The sequence below is a fragment of the Furipterus horrens genome, unplaced genomic scaffold (genome assembly GCF_987537825.1).
Source record: "Furipterus horrens unplaced genomic scaffold, mFurHor1.1.pri manual_scaffold_3, whole genome shotgun sequence".
NCBI classification, from domain to species: Eukaryota; Metazoa; Chordata; class Mammalia; order Chiroptera; family Furipteridae; genus Furipterus; species Furipterus horrens.
This window is the reverse complement of record NW_028327173.1, coordinates 203,035,578-203,040,429: the sequence shown is the minus strand read 5'-3', so window position 1 is coordinate 203,040,429 and position 4,852 is coordinate 203,035,578. Positions and strand designations below refer to the sequence as shown.

General features: G+C 38.3%; 1 pseudogene; it reads right to left on the bottom strand.

Annotated features, from left to right (window-relative positions):
• Nucleotides 1-1,386: 1,386 nt before the first annotated feature.
• Nucleotides 1,387-2,715, bottom strand: LOC150017171 (eukaryotic translation initiation factor 3 subunit E pseudogene; annotated as a pseudogene).
• Between the last annotated feature and the right edge of the window lie 2,137 nt (nucleotides 2,716-4,852).

Below are 4,852 nucleotides of genomic sequence, written 5' to 3'. Positions count from 1 at the left end.
TAAGTTTCATTCATTAAAATGTTTTTATTTTATTAATTTTAGAGAGGAGGAGAGAGAGAGAAACATCTATTTGTTTTCCACTTATCTATGCACTCAGTGGTTGATTCCCACATGTGCCCTGACTGGGGATTGAACCTGCAACCCTGACTCATGGGGATGACACTCCAGCCAACTGAGCCACCAGTCCGGGCTCATTCAGTTCATTTTTAATGTTATTAAAATAATGTATTTTTATTTTCATTCAGTTCAATTTTTAAAAATTTCCCTTGGAACTTCCTCTTTAACACATGGGTTATTTATACATGTGTTGTCTAGTGTCCAAGTGTTAGAGACTTCCCTGTTAAATCTTTCTGTTACTGACTTTAGTTTGACTTCATTGTGATTAGAGAACACAGTCTGTGTAATTTCAGTTCTTTTAAATTAGTTGAGATTTGTTTTATGGCCCAGGATATGGTCTGTCTTGGTATATGTTTTGTGGGCAATTTATTTTGCCGCTTCCTTCTGGCCTCTATAATTTATGATAAGAAATTCACTGTTATGAAAACTGTTTTCCCCCTATAGTTAAGTTGGCATCTCTATCTCCCTGCTTTCAAGATTTTTACCTTGTTTTTAGTTTTCAGAAGTTTGACTATAATATAAACGGTGTGATTTCTTTATGCTTATTCTGTTAAATCTGTATCTTGCCATATTGGGGGAGTTTTTGGCCAGCATTTATTTGAGGACTTTTTCAGCCCTGCCTTCTTTCTACCCTCCTTTTGGGTCTCCAGTGACATGACCATCAGATCTTTTGTTCTAGACCCACAAGTCTCTGAGGCTTTGTTAATTATTTTTTCAGCCTGTTTTTCTCTGTTGTTCAGATTGGGTAATTCCTATTATCTTCAAGTTCACTTATCCTTTCCTCTGTCTCCTACATTCTGCTATCAAGTTTCTCCATTAAGTTTTAAAAAATTACTGTATTTTTCATTTCTAAAAATTTCTATTTGCTTCTTCTTTATATCTTCTACTTCTTTGCTGAAACTTTCTATTTTTTCATTGGTTTCAACTGTATTTGTAATTGTTCGATGAAGCATCTTTATGATGATTGTTTTTAATGTTTGTCAGATAATTTTAACATCTCTGTCATCTCAGTGTTGGCATCTATTTATTGTATTTTTCTTTAAATTTGAGTTCTACCTGGCTCTTGAAATGATAATGATTTTCAACTGAATGTGGGTAATATGTTATAAAACTGATCTTTTTTTTTTCTTAACACAGTCAATTTTATTCAAATTCCCCAGAATTTATACTTAATATGTTTTTTACAAATGTTTGCCATCCTTTACATAATAGTTTAATTATTGCATCTTTCCTTTATAGGTTTTTTAATCTTTTCTTTACAGTTTTTCATTAGAAGCCAGAGTCTTGAGTTGCCCAGTTAGGAGCCTCTTACCTACTATTCTAATTAAGTTTCTTCTCAATATTTATGGCAAATATCTGACTTTTAAATGAAAGGCTTTTGGTCTTTTCAATCCCTTGCTGATAGGGTGAGACTGCATTGCTACCCATAACCACACGACTAGTTTAGAATCAACCTTGGCATCCAGTCTTGCATTTCTAACCAAATTTCAACTCACCTTTCAGCTTCTTCTGAAGTCACATTCTGTTCATCTGCCAACATGTTAATGCTAATACACTGGTGGATGTGACAAAATGTCTCAAACATGAAGATGGATATTGTTAATGAAATCTTCAAGACAAGCCACTAAGAAGTCATTCACAAGCACAGATTCATATTCCCTCAGCTTATTCTGAGCCTCATCAAAGTCAAAGTTAACATATAAGCATTCGACAAATTCTGTAGCTGATTCTTTATATGTGTAAGACTCCTGTTGAATAACCTTGACTAGATCTTTTAGAACCTACTGGCATATTCGAACATCCTTGTTTGTTATGACTGCTATGGTCAAATAGCAAAGAGTATGTGGACACCTCATCCTAATTGCATTAAGATGCTGTGGCTGGTAAAGAGAGAGATGAATAATGTTATCACACCCTTTGGGGTTGTTGAAGGAAACAAGTGAATGAGCCATGTTTGCTGCTGAAGAAGCTGGAGTGGAGTACTCATACAGTTACTATCTATGGTCTCTTTTAACCGTGTGAGGTCTTTCATGGCTGCATCCTGATTCTGCATCAAGTTTCAGTGGCCAGTTTTCCCCAGCGTGAACTCAAAGCATTTCTATCCATTGCTGGAACCAATACTCTAAAGAAAAAAAGATATTCTGCTGCTCCAGAGTCATTCCCACATTTATGTTGGCATGTTGCATATCTGTAGAGTGTATCTAAATATTCTAGCCTAAAACTATGCCTGTCTGCCAGGTAGTCAAACAACATCCGACCACCTCTGATTGACTGAATCTGTCTTGTAGTTTAAGGATCTTCAAACATCTTCACAATTGGTTCCTTTTCTGCCTAAAGCTCTTTTAGTTGTGCCAACAATGGTGGTTTTCTTTTTTTCTCTCTCTCTCTCAAAGCTTGAGGAATATCACCAGAATAAAGGTTTTTGTATAAATCCATAGCAAAGTCTGCCATGTTGGTATCTCTAAGAAGATCCAATTTTCCTTGTAATAATTCTTTTCCATTTTATAGCTCCTTTATGGAGAGAAACTCAAGCCACGGAAAGATTAGATGCAGATCCAAAAAGTGTGTGATGCATGTAGTGAAGTTCTACTCAGCCATCTTGACAAGGAGAAAGAGACTCTAGATCTTAAAAACCCTTCTTTTGGTCTGACTTTTTCAGATACCTTCCCAGCAGGGGAAGGGAGTATTGACTCATGACTGCCAGGTGGAAGGAAAAGTCCAGGCTCCTACTCAGCCTTTTCCTTTGACATCCAAGTTGGGATGCTCTTCATTATTGCAGGGCAGAGATGGGAGTTCCAGCAATCCAGTGGGCACCCACTGATACCGTTCTGTCTGGGAGGGAGAGAGGGTGGGAGTGCTTGAAATTTATTCCTCCTTCTCTGTACTCACTGGAAGGGCTTTCATTCGAGAATTTGCCGTGTCTTGCATAGCCTAGGACACTTAATTTATAACTGGACTCGCCTACTTTGATATTACCTCTCTCCAATCCTTCCTCACAATGCTTCCAGAGTTATCTTTTAAAAAAAAATCCAGTTATCATACTCCCCAACTTAAAATCCTTTCATGAATCCCTGTACCGTCCAGAAGAAAAATATGAAACTATGGAAGGCTTTCAGGATTTGATCTGTACCAAATTCCAGCACCATCTCACTCCACTCTAGACTTCACTCCAGCTACAGCAAACTACTTACCCTGGAATTCAGACCCTGACAGATCTGGGGCCTGGAGACAAATAGAAAACAAGGGAAAAATACCACAATAACCTTTTCCTTCCATTTCCTCCCCCTCAACAATCTCATGCCATTCCTCCTACTGCCTGGGCCCAACCAGAGCAAAAGCCACAGGGTAAGAGAGCCTGGGTGACACTCTGCCTGGGGATCAGTCCTTGTGGCGCAGAGCAGAGCAGGGAAGGGCAAAAACTGTGTATGGCCAGGCAGGGGCAGCCAAATGGAGAATAACCAGCACATTGAACTTCAAGTCAACCAAAGTCCTAGAACAGTGATGAACCAAAAGTCTTGTCTTACCAAATGCCATTCTTATCCCCCAAGATCATGAATATTTTTTCTGACAGAGTTCATCTGTGTGTGAATTCCAGTGTCCCAGGTCTCAATTCAAATAATATTGTGTTATATAAAATTCCATCTTTATTTTGTGGATACTACCATTATATTGCTCTCCATGGTTTCAAATTTCTTCTTAGCTCAAAAAGGAATTAGGTAATTTTACCTATAATCAGAATCTGGTTGGTGTAATACAAGTGGTTATGCACATGCCCAACCATTCTCACTGACCAAAACATCTTTTCATCCCATTTATAAGAGCCATTCCTTAGAATGTAGAATTCATTACATTTTCAAGAATGGAAATAGATAGGATTTAAATAATTCTGTTTTTTTTAAACTGTCTTCTGATGTGCTCCTTATGTTTTATATAACTCTTAAGTAGATACAATGACTGTATGAAATGGATTTTTGAGCACAACCTAGACCTCAAATATCTGACTCAGGTTCCAAGATTTTATTTGGGAAATACAGGTCAGAGCTATTGAACCAAACTTATAGGGACTGAACAGATATTTTATAGTATTAGACTTCTATATGTGTGTGTGTTTTACAAAGGTGGCCTTGAAAGTTTTGCATAGTTAAACTTGACTTTTATTTATGAAATTATTTTGAACTGAAGTTCAAAGGGAGAGATGATGATTAAGCATGAGCAGAGGCCCGCCCTTCTATCCCTGTCTAAATGGGAGCAGTCTTCTCCAAGAGGGGATTAAAGGGCAGGGTCACTCTCTCAGGCTCTGCATGGTTGATTAAAACTGAGAGCTTGGCCTTGCAGGATTCGTGTGGCAAAGGAGAAAATTTAAGCATAGTTGAGCTATCTTAGCTAAGGAATCAAAGAAAGCAAAACCTGAGACAGAGGCTTGAGAAAGAGTATTTTGTTGGGGAGTGTGACTCCATAGAGGGAAGAAAGGAGGAGGGGTACTAGGCAGAGAAGGAGAAGAAGCCAATATAGGGAGGTGTCGGCAAACATGACCACTGCCATGGGTGGATGACTGCTTGATCCCACAGGACCATTTTATACCCTAGACGGGAGATAAAAGGGAAGCATCGGTCCATTGGCTTTTGTGTCTCTCAGTCAAAAGTTGACCCCACAGAGTGTTAATTTCCCTACAGTTCTGAATTATGCATTCATGGGCATAAAGCAAGTTCACATGACGTCCCACACTATAGGCAGC